At 42.1% G+C, this 17,689-nt stretch overlaps 1 protein-coding gene across 2 annotated transcripts in view; it reads left to right on the forward strand.

The window, feature by feature from the left end:
* Positions 1 to 17,689, forward strand: part of GALNT10 (polypeptide N-acetylgalactosaminyltransferase 10) — a 116,957-nt gene that overhangs the window by 24,249 nt on the left and 75,019 nt on the right. The window contains exon 1 of one of the 2 annotated variants that reach the window (XM_045027433.1): positions 5,303 to 5,358. The exons of the other annotated variant lie outside the window; for it this stretch is intronic. The gene's annotated coding sequence lies outside the window, so the exon portion shown is untranslated. Of the gene's footprint in view, positions 1 to 5,302; positions 5,359 to 17,689 lie in introns of those variants that run through there. 2 annotated transcript variants of the gene reach the window in all.

The following is a 17,689-nucleotide window of genomic DNA, read 5'->3' on the forward strand; positions in this document are numbered from 1 at the left end:
TGAGGAAACGGTAAAAATATAAAACTGAATCAAGCTTCCTGTGTCTGAACCCAGGAGCTTTACTCTATATTCTCCTTTAGGATTTTTTCCTGCTGAAGGATCTTTTGTGATCCTGTAAGATATAGACTTCACTTTATGGGGACAGTCGAGTTTTGGGGACAGATGCTGCCATGTATCTTCTGACAGGTATGTTAAAGTAACAGGGCCTCCTTACAGAGCTTTTAAAGGTGACTGATTTGTGTGGCAAGGTGGTCTGTGATTGGTTCAAGACACAAGATCACCCCGCTCCAGATCATAATACACAGAGGCATGCTAACATCTTGTCACTAAAATAAAAATGTTTAACATTTTTCAGTCTGAACACTTACTTGGATAACTCAGTGTTTTTTATGTCCTTGTGGATCGCACTGTAGGGTGTGTATGCACATTGTGCGCGAGCTCAGAATCTTTGAATAGCCGTATGCAGCAGGGCAACATATGTGCTTACTGGTCCTGTGGGAAAGCATAAAGGGTGGAGCAAGCCCAAACTTTCCTCTGTCCCATCTTACTGCCCATGGCAGCAAGACAGAACCTGAACTGTCAGACCTCCTCTCCTTTTTGTTCTAAGTTTCTTTTAGTCAACTTTTTGTTGGTGGTTCCCTGCCACTTAAGAAAGGGGGAGACCCCACTGTACAGCAGCAGGGTGAGGCACTTCACGCCAACTTTTAGCAATGCTGGGTTTAATCCCTTTCCTTCCTGTGAGGGCCTAATATCCTTAATCAGTGGATGCGGGAGATGCCTTTTCTGGCTCAGAACACATTCATAATAAGTGCATCTGCTGCTGCTTCTCGTCCAACATCTGGAAATGCCAAGAAATAATGCTCAAGTTGCTCCTCTTAGAGCAGTCCATGAAAGTAACCTCTGAGCCTGCAATAGAGACATACTCCATACTGGAACCAAGAAGACTGGTAGCGGGGGCACTTGCTGAAAACTGACCGTACACCTCTGGTTTCAGCACTGAGAAGAAACCTGAAAGGATGCCAAGGCAGTTGGCACCAGAACAGAGATCCTCAACACTGACCACGTCACTGTCTGCACTGACTACATTGGTGCTGATCTGTGTGCTGAGAGTGGTGCAATCCTCTTCTCAGGCTGGACAATGTTCCTGAGCAGAATCCCAATGTAGCTCAGTGTTCAGCAAGATCATCCCGCAAGGGGGGCTTGATGCCACAGATAAGCTCTTGAAATTGTCTTTGGCAATGAGGGATGGTGTCGAGGCACCAGCAACAAAGAAGGCTTGAGAGAAAATTGTACCAGTGTTGACACTAACATGTGCTCTCATGCCAACAACTTGCCTTTCCCAGTCCTGAAGTATGCCTTCGATGAGCCTCTTTCACTCTGTCACTTAAACCGGTGCTGGCATCAGTCCCACCATAAACACTGGAACTGCATCCATTTGTGCCTCCATTGCAGAGATCTACTTCTCATCATCACTAGGCCCTTCCTCCTCCCTCTTGAGTAGGCAACCCTTGCATGAGAGAGAGACTGTACACAAAAGGTATTTTGTAGTGCTTGGCAGGACTGGCAATGGAAGGGCCAGACTGGGTGATCAGTACCAGTACAATCTGCTGCCAAGGCCATACTGGCCTTATTAGGGCCAACTTTCTTAGAGATCGTGGAGGAGAGTCTGCCTCACACCTCCCAGTGAAGAGATCTCTATTGCTGTTGGCATCAATAGCTAGAGAAACTGAATAGCTGAAACTGGAGGCACCTTTTGGTGAGGTAGCTCGGGAGACACTCCAGCTACCTCTCCACCTAAAAAATTATTTTTCCCAGAGGAAGCAGTCACCGCGGCACCAGCCATCTAAGACTTCTGAGCCTTCCAGGAGCTGCTGTCAAGGTTGGCAGACACATTGATCATTGAGATGGTGATCCCAAGGAAATGGCCATAAATTGTTTGATATCCTCAGCTCCTCTGTGCCCACAAGAATTGCCTTTCCAATCCATGAGGGTATTCTAGACCCAGCAAGAGTCTGTGGTTGGCACATGCAGGCCTCGCTCCTCCCAACCTCGTAGTGGATGGAAAAGTGCTACCAAGTCCCATCTAAGGGCTTTCAGCATTTTTGTATGCATCTGACACTGGGATTATTCATCTCTGTAGTGTAAGACCAGACTGGATCCACCAAGGGGACTCCAAAAGTCAAGGACCTCCTTGGCCAAAAGACTTACTGGGTACCCCTCTAATTTCACATTACAAATTATCAAGCCCTGTTCATGTAGTATAATTCTTTAGAGTGGAAAGGTGACACACACACCCTTCCTTCCTGTAACCCCCCTCAGTGTTTTCAGAGCCACCGTCAGATTCTTGTATTTATATTCCAGTATCATACCAAAAAAACTCTTCTGGTACCAGACATCTCAAACAAAGAACACCATCTGCTTCTCATGGTCACCAGCCTGAGTATCTGCTCAGAAAGCAACTGTTATTCTCGTAGACACCCATCCTCCTCAGTCATGACCTCTTTCCTAGAGGCAGCTTATTTGGTGAGACAGCCACACCAAAAGCACCTGGGAGTTGACTTTCAGAAACCTCTGCCCTTCCATCAGACATGGGTAGGTATAACAGCTGATAAAGGAGTACTATGTATCACTGCCCACAGCTATCTAATTAAGTGTACATAAAACTCCCTGGTTAATGGTGATCAAGGTCTTTGAAATGTACTTCTGCCTTTGCCAGCAAGGTTCCTAGAAAGAGTTGACCAGGAGAAAAGAGGAGGGGTTGTGTATTTAAATAAAACTCTTCAGCTCTGTAACTTTTGTGCAAGGGTATTCTTTTGGTGAGCAGATGCATCATTGTTTCAGACCTAGGTGTCTTTATACGTACAAGCTAGGGCTGCAGCTAATTTGTACAGCACGAGGTGGCTAAAGGAGATCTTCACTCCCTTCCACTACAAACTCAAGATCCTTCTTCAAACTTTCTATCTAGCTGTTTAACTCGCTTAAACATCTGACAGCTGGCTCTCCTCCTGATGCCAGTATCTGCAAGGAACTGTGGAGCCACAGTTCCAAGAGGAGATTAGAGATGGACGCATCAATGGGTGACTACTTGAACAGGGACTGAACGTTTTGCTTGAAGGAACGCAGCCACCTGTGATCCAGCAGGGAACGTATCAAACAAAGTGCAATCTTAATGATTTGGACTTTGTAACTTCGCATTAGTGTTTTAAAACTGCTTAGACATAATCCTCCTAGCAAATCTCTTTGTGCTTTGAGACCGCAAACATTCATAGCTGTATGCTGATTTTGAACATAGACTGGTTCGACTGACTTGTTACAGCAGAACAAAGGCATTCACTGCTGCCTAGGAAAGAGGATCCAAAAAAGCAAATTCCTCTTACTTGTACAGGAGCTGAAAATGCTTCCTTGCATCGATGGAAGTTAACAAATAAAACATCCAGCCAAAGGCTTCGGTTTTGATCCTTTCCAGTCACATAGTGGTGTCCGTAGTTATACCTATCATCTAGGAGCAGGAGAGTTCTTTAAGGAAAGCTTGGACTGATCCAGAGCCATGAGCTGCGTCCTCTGGGCTGGACATACTTCCTTGGCTCAGTGAGCATTTTAGAAATGGGCTGAAGTTCGCTGTGTATGCAATCAGCATCTATTTTTTAATGACTGCTTCTTATATGTGACAGGTCAGTCATTGGTATCAATGTCCTATTTTGTCCCAAGTGCTTTCAATCTGAACCTATCACTGTAGTTTACGTATGTAATATAGAGCTGTTGACTGATGGAACAGTGCATACCATCTATCACGTAATAAGAGTAAAGACAGGCACCGTTGGTCGAATAGAGTATCGCCTATGACTACAAAAAGGGCGTTGGAGCAGCATGATAGTTTTTGAGAGGTACAAGACTTGTATATCTGATTTTTGTATTGTAGAGAATATGCTGAAAACACTAAGAATGTAACATGATATTGTGTGAAGATATTTAGAAATATGTAATACGTTCAGATTAGCATAATTACAGGATCTAACCTGACAAATATGCATTACTGTTTTACCAGCCCCTTTGCTTTATCCTCACCTGTTTCTACAGTAGTTCCAACAGGTACTTGCAAAAAGGGATTGTACATAACAATCTGCATCAGACTCTGCAGTAAACAGAGTGGCGTAAAAAGCAAATGGCAAGCACAGCTGTTATGTTTGCAGCCAAGCTCAGTGCCTGCCTGAATTCTTTGAATGGATAATGGAGAAACAATAGGCGACATTGATCTGGATTTCTAGGGAGACCGTTGGTTTTTCAACCAAAGACTGTCTAAGGCCAGGAAGCTTAGTAAACAGGACCAGTCTCGCTAGAGAACCATGCTGACTTTTTTTTTTTAATTGTGAGGGGTAATAGTGGAATAGAGCCTACAAACTTTAAGTTTAGTCATATAAAACTACCTAATCTTGTGACTTTACAATAGTTATCTTTGAACCCAGTGAGATCATTTCTGTCCTTGTGAGAGCCCTGAGGACCTCCTGCAATACAAGTTCTTCACTTCCTGTCTTTTTTTGGGTCTCTCTTTATGGTCTCCCAACATACCAGTGAGAATTAGACAGGAAACGCTTTTGCAGCCCCATCGTGCTGCTGTTTAGTTGGCCAGGATGAGACACTCTTCAGGAACACAAAGTGCCCTTTTCTTCCCTTTTGCCCATCCGTGCAGAGCTGGACAATACCGCTGCAGAAATCCATTTCCCAGCTTGCTGATTTGGGGGGGTGAAGGGTGGGGGGGGGGGAATTCTTAGTAAATATTTTTACATGGCTTCTAAATTTAAAAAAATAGAAATTGGAGAATCTGCTTCTACGCAAAGCATGCTATATCATCTGTAACTTACTGTTTACTGTTACTGTGTAACAACTTGAAAATGTTGTGCTCACTTGTTACCAGGTCTTGCAGGCGTCCTATAGGAAAACTGAAAAAGCAATTTATTCCCAAATCTGGTATCACAGGTGCTTATATTAATATAGCTCCTGTTGCAGGATTGGAGTCTTATTAGAAAAAGTCTGCATCTTCTGTGCTGCTTTCTCATTCTTTATTGGATAATACATTTGTTTGCCCTTTTTGGGGGGGGCGGGGGGAGCTGGAAAAAAAGGATGTCGCAAACAGTACCTAAGGTAGGTAATGAACAACAAAAAGCAGAAAATCTCAAATATACTACTTGTTCATATACATTTCCTTAATAAAAGAATGAGGCAATAGAAAGTGAACATTATTAGTGGAATTTCTAATGGGTCATTCATCCTCCCACAGGGGCTCTGGTGCCTTCTACTGGATAAAATATCAACTTGCTGTAGTGTGTATACTTCCGGTGGTGACTGGAGCCTTCAGAGAATGTAAGCCTTAATACTACACAAGTATGAATGCCCCCCGAGTTTCTGATAGTCATTTCTAAAAAGTATTTTGTGACACTTTCCACAAAGTATCAGACTTAATAATGTAGGAAAAAACAGTGGAGACACGATATACTAATATTCTGTCATTTTTACAATAGAACTAAGACTTAAAGTTGAGGATATTTGTGTTGCTTAAAAACTAATATTGAAAAGGGAACAGCATTAGAAAAAAATCTAATGCTCTTTTATTTCCTTTGTGAAGACGAGCAGAGTTTTTATAGGATTTACTTATAGGAAGCATCTTAACGAAAGCTAAAATTTTGGCTCATTCCATTTCCTCTATTGACGAACAGAAAAGTGATCTCTGATCCTACCTCTCTAGCTGAAACAATCAGCAAAAACTTGACTTTGTTTGGGTATAGGTTTGGGGTAATTTCCTATCCCTTTAGTCCAGTGGCTCTCAAACGTTTTTTACTGGTGATCTTTCACATAGCAAGCCTCTGAGTGCGACCCCTCTCCATATAAATTAAAAACACCATTATAAGTGCTGGAGGCAAAGCGGGATTTGGGGTAGAGGTTGACAGCTTGCAACCCCCCATGTAATAACCTCACGACCCCCTGAGGGGTCCCGACCCCCAGTTTGAGAACCCCTACTTTAGTCTAAGTGGGTTGCGTTGGCTTATCTAAAGTAATTTTACTGCTGAGACATTTTTAATATTTTAATGTCTATAGCTCTTATGAGTTATGGTCTTTCCTATGTTTGAAAGAATCTTCATACTTGCCCTTCATGGATGAGATGTTTTAGCTTCCTATAATTAGAGCCACTGTATAAATTACTGTATAAATTATTATTCCTGACACTATTAGAATACTCCTTGCTGAGGATGGAGGATTAAGCAATGAAGGCTTTAACTGCATGTGCGTTGCCACTTTGCATTCAGTGATCTTTCTGAAGCTCACAAAGAGGATTATTGAAATAGAACATGACGTTGCCGTGGAGCCTTTGTTGTTTAATTGGGCTTTTCTTCAGTTGTCCCTCAGCTGAAAACGTTAGCATAGACTTGATGCACTTTTGAAAACTACGGAGAGCAAACATCTTTTTAAAAAGTTGTACATAGGAATGTTTATCTCATGGTAATCAATGAGATTCAATAAAACTGCTAAAAATGTGCCAAATTTTCCACTTTACCCCAGGCATTATTCCTGAAACTGGCATTGATGGTTCCGTTCTTTTAAAGTATTTTTCTGCTTTGAGTAAGTGGTTTTTAACCTCTTGAATCAATAAATCCAAGTTAATGAAAACTGGAAGTTTATAAGTATTGCTGTAATAAAGAGTATGCAAGTGTGGATATGAATTTATAAATTAGTCTTCTATAGCAGCAGGAAAGTGTAGAAAGTAAGGTAGCTATTATGACAGGATCCTAGCTATTATGACAGGATCCAAGGTTCTTGAAGTCTATAGTAAGAGTGTCTATATAATTGCACTCATCCCATTGACTGTGATATGTTTAATATCTAAGGTCAATAACTGTCTACCATTATCAAATTATTATGGGTGAATTTTTAAGTGCACTGACACAATACATCTTCCAATATGTCTAGTAAAATGGGGTAATGATTACAGCCAGTTGAGGCTACAACAGTATAAACAAACACTGATGCCAAGCACAGACCAAGAGACCATAAGAGAGTTGGAGTAGAAGGCTTGTTGTTGTTCCCAGCACGTAGAATCCTTGGCAAAACTGACCACTTGTTACAAATGAACCATGAGAACTCTGTAGTGACACCTCTTACCTCACTGAGCTTGATGTCCTCCTCTTTCTCTGTGCCCTGACTTTGTTACCAAACCCTCCAGCATCCCCAGTAAGGTGTACTGGACTATGTTCCCTGTTATCAAAATAGTCTCATCACAAAAGTAGCTTTGCAAAACTGTATTTCTTCAGTGCCGGGATTACCAGTGAAGGTGCATATTCACCATGCAGACTTGCTGATCTGTTATACCTGCCTCCTTCGAACTTCATAGAAGAAAGAGAAGACTTTTGCTCAGTCATGGCTTTCCTCGAGCAATTATTTTCATCCCATTAATCCTTGAGTGGGTTATGGGTCACATGACACCTCCCAACCCCGTAAAGAAAAGCTTTGCTGGGAACTCAATTTGACATTGAGAGAGTCTCCATCAGCCTTCTGCAGAAAGGTCAGAATAACCAGAGGTTCTTACCCCTTACTGCAATGGTCCCCAACCTTTTTCATCTGGCAGGTGCCAGACGAGCATCCGCCGAAATGCCGCCAACAAGCGGCAACGTCGATACGCGTCACTGCTGAAATACCACCGACAAGCAGCATCATCCAGAGGCGCCGTCGCCGAAATGCCGCCGAAAATTGGCGGCATTTCGGCGGGTCCGCCTCTGGATGATGCAGCTTGGCGGCATTTCGGCGGATGCTCATCCGCCAGCCAGTACGTGGGCGCACTTAGATGCCCCAGCAGGCGCCATGGTGCCCGTGGGCACCGCATTGGGGACCCCGCCTTACTGTGATAGGGTTGCATAGATTAACACCAAAGGCATGAATCACGGCTATATAATGATGCATGCCTGACGCAGATCCTAGCAGGAATAGATACTTGATGGTATTGACATCTAATGTATACTTCAAATACCCTTGTAAATAGTCTCATCAAATTTAGTAGGCACTGGCATTGCTTTGTGCAGTTGGGGTAGTACTTTATATAGGATGTGGTGATCTTATAATTAACTATCTGAAGGAGACTGGTGGTGCTGCTACTGCTCTTGGAACTGGATCATGTTCCTACAAGGAGTTGCTCATTGGCCATGGAAGACTAAAACCATGGTGATGGCCTGAAGTTGTGTATAATGTAAGTGCAAATCTAATTTCTCACTTAAACACTAGAAAAAATGGACAAAAGTCTTATTTATTCTATTAGGTTCTTTGGGTCTTTAATCTGCTGTTATATGTATTGAGAGAATCTGTCTTTAACTACAGTATCAGAAGAATTTTAGTGAAAGACTGACAACTCAAGTTTAAGCAATTATGAAGTGCATTATAGATGCTCCACAAGCTTCACCTGCATTGCCCCATTGCACTTCAATTTTGATGATCCAGTTGTCCTGTGTAGGCATCTTCTGGACAGAAAATGTGCCATTTATTCTGAATGGGATTATTGAGATGTCAACAGCTGTCTGAAGGCTTTTCACTTCCATAATTAATAGTGCACTGAATGCTGTGGCCTAAGCTCTTTTGGGTCACAGAATTTGGCTTATCTGCGTGCACAGTGTAAATTTATGGTGCTATATAGATATTTTATAATCTGGAAGCATTATATAGAGTCGTAAATCTTCAAGTTGCTTTGCTTGTCACTTAAGCCAAATTTGAATCAAGGTTCTCAGAAGTAAGGTTAGCTCACTTAACGCATTAACCTTCAAGGAGTTTATTATAGAATGAATTATGGGAAAACAAGGTACTTGTGAAGCATACCAGGAAAGAAGTAAAAGCTTTGTTTGGAAGAAGGGGCACTACATTGCTCTGTACAAACTTCAAAAGTAAATTCAAATGCATATACAAGGCTTCATAGGCTGACAGCTTCAGTACTGCACATTAAGTTAACTTTCAGCATTCAGACTAGCTATGAATTATGGAGTGACTTGAATCTAGATTCACATTGTGTCTCTAATAACTCCAGGTTCAAATAATGTCTTGCTATTATCTAACAGAAGAAGTCTATGCGTATTTGGGATTCTAGTGCCTCCTAGCAGAAGAAATGGCAACTTTTTTGTCTGTTGCATATTTTGGTGCACCGAGTTATCTAATTTCTCTTTGCTAGACAGTTGAGTAGTGACCAGCTATTTTGAGCTATGAGTCAGTGTGCGTACAGTGTCCTGAGTTTGCTTTAAAACAGCAATTTTCAACCTGTGGTTCGTAAACACCTGGGAACTCGCAGACTAAGATTTCCAAAGGGGTCTGCACCTCCATTCAAAATTTTAAGGGGTCGGCAAATGAAAAAAAGGTTGAAAACCACTGCTCTAAAACTAAAGTGAGTATGTACTTGTCTAGATTCTGGAGTGGGGGAGAGGCTGGTACTCTTGTGGAAAGTTTATATGGGAGCTTTACATGCTTGACGGTTGCATAATCTTCTGCCTCTCTACACTAGAGTGGTCTAGTCACTTCCAGCAGCTACAAGGTGTGTACTGTGTAGCTTATAGACAACTGCAGGTGACAGAATATTATGCCTGTGTCCCACAAACCGGCGTGGTTAGAATAGTTTATGCTTGCTTCTAAGCTTGAGATCTCATTTTCCTCTTGAAATTCCCATGACTATTTTAAACTCTTTCCTAGCTATACCTCCTCTTGTTTGTCTACTATAGTTCTCGCTGTGTGAAATACTGTGAGCATGGTGTTTTCCCACAGCATTTTTAGTGTGGAAATGTTGCAACAAAAGGTTGTTACTGGAATGTTATTGCTGTTAGCTTTTTAATTTTACTGTGTGTGAAGCTGCTTTTGGATTAGGGTGCCCTGTGTTGAGCTGTGCAGGTGCCTAAAATCTATTCCTTTGCCACTTAATTTAAAAATTCTACAAGTGAACCATAAACACCACTAGACAGATGTTATGTCCTTCCTTTCTCTTTTCCCCTAGGGTGGAAAATAACAGATGTTGTTACCAACTAAATGGCATTTTAGACATTTGCCACAAAAGATTGTCATCGGGCTGTCAGAAGCTATCTTTATAGGCAGGTTGGTCTTTTACAAGGAGATGTGTTTACAGAGCATGAAATTAACATTTTTGTACAGAGGCAAATAATTGCTTATCATAGTGAATTTACTAGCAGATTTGAAGCTTGAGTGATTATTAGTAAGGTCAGATGGAACACACAGTGATGCAGTTAGCCAAGTCCACTCCCAGAGCAAAGTCAATCAGAACTTTTTAGCAGTTCACTTACACTGAAAGGTTGCAAGATGTTCATATTTCTAATCTGTCAGCATGGACCACATCTTGAATAGTTTGACATTTCTATCAGCATAGGTGATAAGAGTGATTTTTCTTCTGAAGGCGGTGGTGGCAGGGAGTCTTGCTCATTTGAGTTGCAAGAATGCAAAAACTAGAAGATACATGTGTTAAATTGATTTTTTTTCTCTTCTGCAGTATCATTAAAGCATCGGGGTAGCCGTGTTAGTCTGTATCCACAAAAACAACGAGGAGTCCAGTGGCACCTTAGTCTTTACAGTATCATTAAAGAGATTGTCAAAGAAATAATGTGCCCTGTGTCCATGAAATATATCTCTCTAGGTATACTTGTAAAACAAAGAAAAAGGGTCACTTTGAATGCATATACCTTTCTGTGGTCAGGGGAAGATTTGTCAAAATGTTGGCTACAGCCATGTCTAGAGCTGGCTGTTGTTGTCTGAGCTCCTTTACCTGAATAATTGTAATTTACTTGCTGTTCTGGAGTTCCCCTTGAGCAGTGATGAACAGTTGTTCCCTGTGACAGGTAGGGTGAGCAGATGTCCCAATTTTTATAGGGACAGTCCCGATTTTTGAATCTTTTTCTTATATAGGCTCCTATTACCCCCAGCCCCTGTCCCGATTTTTCACATTTTCTGTCTGGTCTCCCTAGTGACAGATAGTGGATGAGTCCATCAAATTGATTCTTCACATATGGCATAGGCCACAGTTTAAACTATGGTCTTCAGACATAACAAGATCAGTTCACGATCATTATTAACATTAACTGCAAGTCTTATTTCCCGTTTCCTCACACTGTAGCCTTCCTGAAGGTGACCAGCACTCACTGAAATATTTCTAATGTCCGATCAATAAAAACTTGATCATAAAATTGGAATTTAAATCCAAAAAGTTCACCTTTTCTAATACAGTCCACTGCTGCACAGGAGCTACAAAGTTGAAATGTTCTAAACATGCTGACCAGAAGTGTGTGAGTTACAACTGGGGATTGCAGTAACTCTTCCTTGCCTTTTGCTGTATCGGCTGTAGGTTTTTATTAGGGCTGTCAAATGACTTAAAAAATCGTGATTAATCGCCGTTTTAATTGCACTGTTCATAGAATACCATTTATTTAAATATTTTTCTACAATTTCAAATCTATTGATTTCAATTACTACACAGAATACAAAGTGTACAGTGCTCACTTTATTATTACAAATATTGGCACTGTAATACAGACAAACAAAAGAAATAGTATTTTTCAGTTCACCTCATACAAGTACTTTAGTGCCATCTCTTTATCATGAAAGTGCATTACAGGGTGAGGAATTACAGGTAGGACCCAATAAATTTAAACAAACTAGTTTGTTTTAGTGATTGGCTGAATAAAGAGTAGGACTGAGTGGACTTGTAGGCGCCAAAATTTTACATTGTTTTATTTTTGAGTGCAGTTATGTGACGAAAACAAATCTACATTTCACAATAAAGAGATTGCACTAGAGTACTTGTATGAGGTGAATTGAAAAATACTATTTCCTTTGTATTACAGTGGAAATATTTGTAATAATAAAGTGAGCACTGTATCCTTTGTATTCTGTGTTGTAATTGAAATCAGTATATTTGAAAATGTAGAAAAGCATCCAAAAATATTTATAATAAATTTAAATTGGTATTCTATCACTGTTTAACAGCGCAATTAAAACGGCTATTGTGATTGGGTTTTTTAATTGAGTTAATTTGTTTTGAGTTAATTGCTTTAGTTAACTGCAATTGACAGCCCTCATTTTTATACAGTACCTGTTGCTATGGTATGAGTGCTGCATTATCAGAAACTCCAGGTTTGTGCATGCCAAAAAATAGATTTGGGCTAATGTGGTTGAGGATTTACAGAAAACCTGGTCCCATATATATTGTTCATTAAAGACTTGGGATTAACGTAATTGAAGTTCGATAGTATAACATTGACATAGGCGGTGCAAAAGTCCCAGCAGTGCTAACAACCTGTCCCACCTTTGGATCTTGAAGGCACACATTTAGGAGTGCGAAGAGTTTAGAACTCATTCCTATTTGATTATAGATAAGTGTGCCAGTCTCTCTAAAACTGGACCCAGATAGCTCACTCCTTGTTATGGTCCAAGGCTTACGTTAACCCTCAGTGCACTCTTCAGAGTGGTGTGGCATGCTCTAGCACTGCCACTTCTATGGATAATGGATTTGCCTAAGAAAATCGCACACAATGCTGTGAAGACACATGCCTTAACAAACTCTTACTATGTCTTACTCTATTTTTACACGTTGCGTTGCAATTAAATGAACAGCACTTTGATCTTCAGAGCCAAAAGGGTGGATGTGAAGAAATGTTTGCTTATGTATACCACAGTCAATGCCATGTGTGTACAGTTGCTGTTGAATTACCATGGATTCCACTCCCTGCATATCCCTTGATTTTAGCCAGATAAACCTGTTATTTTTCCACCCCTACCCAGTCTTCTGGTGGATGCACTCTCGCTCTGTCCCCTTTCTCCTTCCTACAGTGGAGCCCATGGTGCAAGCTCTAGTTTGAACTCAAATTTAAGGAGTATGAACTTAACTGTACATGGGTGTTCTGTAATCCTATATACTACATTCCAGTTGCTGTCTTGTGTTGCTGCAAACATCTGCTGGTTGTACTGTCCCCAAGAGGTTAAGTCTTAAACAAGGAGTTCGTGCTATTTGAACCTTTTTTGAAGGAGGTTTGGTAAGAAAGAGGTGCTGAAACCAGGGACCTGGTCTCAGAATAGCAGGGTTGTGGGACTCATCCTTGTAAAAAGTGCAGGCTCCAGGTCCGGCACTAAGAAGGTGACACTCCCAGAGATACGGCACCCCCTGTGGAACCACGACAGTACCATAATAAGAATTAGTGTAAATGTAAAAAATTAAAAATACTGCAAAGTGCTGTAGTATGTATCTAAGGGAGAAAACTGAACATTACATTTTGGAAATAATGTGATCATGTATTGAGACTGTATCTTAATGCCTACACCTAAGGGCTGTGGGACCATCAAACTTGCTCCCTCTCCCAGTCCAAAATATCCCAGACTTCACAATAGTCCACTTATACTGCAAAAGCCATTTATGACATTGTGTTGTGGGGAAGGTTGAGTATATGCCCCTTCAGGAGTGGGGAAAGGTGAGAGGCTATTTTGCTGTTTTGATATAGTGGCTGTCAGGGGCATCCAGAGCTTCTCATATGGAGCATCTCATTAGTTTTTAAATGTGAATGAATGAAGGTAGCTCTTAACTCAGCCGTGTCCTAATTCTTTTTGAGTGGTTAACCTTGTGATCTTAGGTTTCAGTAGTAGCCGTGTTAGTCTGTATCCGCAAAAAGAACAGGAGTACTTGTGGCACCTTAGAGACTAATACATGTATTTGAGCATAAGCTTTCGTGGGCCCAAATAAATTTGTTAGTCTCTAAGGTGCCACAAGTACTCCTGTTCTTCTTGCAATCTTAGTGTTCTGCAATTCTATTTTAATAGAATGTGGGCAGTGGCAGCTCCAGGCACCAGTGCTCCAAGCTCCTGGGGCGGCAAGCCGCGGGCGGTTCCCTGCCGGTTGCCGTGAGGGCGGCAGTGAGGCTGCCTTCGGCAGCTTGCCTGTGGGAGGTCCGCCGGTCCCGTGGATTCAGCGGCAATTCGGCGGCGGGTATGCCGAAGCCGTGGGACCAGCGGACCTCCCGCAGGCAAGCCGCCGAATCCGCAGGACTGGGGACCTCCTGTAGGCACACCGCTGAAGGCAGCCTGCCTGCCGTCCTTGAGGCGGCAGAAAAGCCAGAGCCGCCCCTGAATGTGGGTGGTCTTGTAGTGCAGTTTCACATACCCTCACCTCCCAGAACAGTTCAAATGCATGAAAGCTGAATTCGTTTTTTTTACCCATTCAACATCCTTCTTCGGTCTGACTGCTTTTTTTGCATCGCATAATACAACTTCTTATGCCTGGGATAAACAGTACATTTTGGTTTTGAGTGATGGCTGAAATTTCATGACAGATGAAACTGTTTGCAAGAAGCCTTTCAGAACCTGGTAAATATATTTCAGCCTCTCTAGATATCAAGCATTTCCTTTTACAATTTCCTCACAATACTGTAATATGCAGAAAAACTTATTGTCACTGCAGAGTACACTAATTTCATTTGCTAAACTCCATCAGAGTAGCATTTGGAAAGACAAACAGAATACGAGTATATCTGCTGAATTAAAAACCGGTAAATAGGGGAAATGTAGACAATGTGATAAGCTACATATTCAGGTAACCTAGGCAACAGCGGGAAGTCTGCCTCTAAGTAGAATATGATAAATCTTGCACAGATCTACACACTTGTAATCACTGGGTACTGTGTATTAGTTTGAGCAGCAGTTAGATCTCTCTTTTGGGGGGGGAGAAGGAATATTTAACATACCTCTTTAGATTGTCACATTCACTGCAAAAATTAGCATTGTCAAGTAGTGAAGCCCATAATGACTGATGGAGAATTTTGTTACATTCTTAAATATTTAAAAGCAAAACCTTATTATTCCATTGCTGAAAACACAGAAAACAAAAAACAGTGTGGAATGATGTTTGTGCTCCAGATAGTCTGAAGCAGGAATTCACCCCCGGTAATCATGTGATGACACTGGAGCCAGAAGCACAAACAAGAAAATAAACAAAAGAAGCCAAGCTGCTTAAGCAGATTTAGAAATATAGTCCCAGATTCCATTGGTGTACGTGCTTTGATTTCAGTGGATTTACTCAGGTGCTTAAGTGCTTTGCTGAATCAGGGCCACAGTGATGAGGATTACAGGCATTGTCTGCCAAACTAGGAATAGTCCAAAATTAGAAGGGAGAGTAGCTTTACTGGGACTAAGGTGATATTGGGAGGGAAGAATGGAGGGTAAAACAGAGCACTTATCCAGTTCTCCTCGTTATTTGAGCTACTAAAATAACTTTGCAATTTAGTCAGTGACTATTCAGGCTAGCTAGTTCAGCAGTGCAAAGCAGCATGTTAGTACACCATCAGTCCTGGTGGTTAGATGCCTGGCAGCTTAATTTATGCTGAAAATGACTTCAGACTATTCAGAATTATGAAAATGCACTTCCAGTACAGGGTCCTCCCTTTCAGACTCAGCACTGCTCCACGGGTCTTCACCTATTTTCTCTGTCGTAGTGGCCCACCTCTGGCATCATGCGGTCCTTATTCCCCATCTCGAAGATTGGTGGCAAGCAGCACAATCCAGGGACGAGGCTCATGCCTTGACCTCCATGTTATTCCAACTCCTTTCCTCTGTCAGGGTTAAGCGTAAATGTCTAAAAATTGTCTTTGGTTCCCATACAGTCCTTGGATATCATAGGGGCCTCCATTGACGTGGTCTCAGCACAAGCCTGTTTACCGAGGGATAGGTTTCAGGCCCTGTAGGAACTCGTCATCTGAGTAGTAAACAGTCCTTCTGTTCTGCTCCAGACTTGCCTATCCCTCCTTGGCCACATGGCAACCTACACATACGTCACCACCTTTGCTTGCCTCAGACTTCACTGTCTTCAGCTGTGACTCCAGAGAATCTCTTCACCCATGTGACGTGTCATGGACTTTCTGCCATCAGTATCCCCCAAGGTGCTCTCTTCCCTCCAGTGGTGGATGGACCCAAGGCAGGTCTGCACTGGGATGCTTTTTCTCACATCCTCCCCAGACATGATGATCATCATGGACACATCACTTGCCAGATAGGGTGCCCACATGGGTGAGCACATGATACAAAGGACTGGGACCTCTTGGGAATCCAGAATGCACATCAACATTCTGGAGCTTCAGGCAGTATGGAGAACGGGTTGCACATTTCTTCCATCCATTCGCTCTCATGTCTGACAACAGGACCACCATTTATTATATCAACAAACAGGGAGTGGGGGTGGAAACGAGGTCAACTATGCTGTGTGGAAGTGGTTCTTCTGTGGGACTGGTGCATTGCTCATAACATCCGGTTGTCAATGGCTTATCTTCCAGGGACTCGGAAAGTGATTGCAGACTCTCTCAGAAGAAAATTTGTGGCCAATCACGAATGGGAGTTTCACAACACCGAAGTCAACAGCATTTTCAGTCTGTGGGGGATTCCAGCCAGGGACCTCTCTGCCTTCCACACCAACAGCAGGTGCACCATGAACTGCTGTTGGGGGAGGCTCGGCACCCATTTCCAAGGTGATGCCTTTGTCCTCTGCTGGTTGGACCAGATCAGTTATGCCTTTTCCCCCTCTACCACTCCTGTCACAAATCCTCCACAAGCTTTGCTCCGGAGGATGTGGACATTCCCCTTCTTTTGGAATACCTTCTGTTCTTGAAGATGTGGGGACTCACTCTCAATTCCATTAAGGTCCACATAGCGGCTATCAGTGCCCTCCTCACCTGCCCCCACAGAAGGACACTCCATATTTACACATCCATTGACTTTCAGATTTTGGAAGGGTCTCCTTAGAACCTTTCAACCTGTTCAGGCAAGGGTAGGCCATATTTTTGCTGAACATGGTTGTGTTTCCCCATTCTTTCTCCTACCAATGTCTGGTTGAGCATTTTTTATAGCGGTTATGCACATCAGGCTGACAGTTTGTAGCATACTGACTTCTGACACAATCCTACCACCATATTGATTACTATTGTGAAAGATAAATAATCTTTGACCAAACCTTCGTGTTCAAGCATCTTGGAGGTTGGGAGGTGGCTTGTGATGCAGATGCTCTAACTCCCATCCTAATCATGAATGTTCTTTTGATCACAAAATACTGGTAGCCCAGCAGTGCAGTATGCACACCCAGTGCTTATAACATTCTGTAAGACTTACAGCAGTATTCTTTTTTTCTGTAGAAAAGGCTAAAATTAAGATGCACCATTCTCCTCCCCATCTGGCTCAGTAGCAGATGGATCTTCTTCCCTACTAGGTTCACTGGCTCTTGGAATGTTACTACAATCCTGCTTCCCAGAGTCACACCAGATTTCCCGGGGGACAACAATGCTTGACCAGCTTTGCAGTGGCACTGAACTGTACTGCTCTTGTCCCAAGTCCCCTTAAATAAGTTTTCTCTCCTTCCTGCATCTTGAGATCAAAAAAAGTCACTTGCTTCTCGATGGAATTTGGGGCAAACTTTCCATAGAATTTGCTAAATTCCACTAGTCCTGCTTGTTTAGATACTGTTGGAAACATTAGGCTGTTTCTTTAATTTGACCATTAAATTTATAGTAATATATACTGATTTGCTGAATTCACCTATTCGCAGTGCTGAGTTCAGTTGTGATATGGTTATGTCTGGATATGCTGAATAAATATTTCACTCCTACAAACTTGTCATTTTAGAAAACAAAAGAACGTTATCATT

Source organism: Mauremys mutica, chromosome 8 (genome assembly GCF_020497125.1).
Source record: "Mauremys mutica isolate MM-2020 ecotype Southern chromosome 8, ASM2049712v1, whole genome shotgun sequence".
Classification (NCBI taxonomy): Eukaryota; Metazoa; Chordata; order Testudines; family Geoemydidae; genus Mauremys; species Mauremys mutica.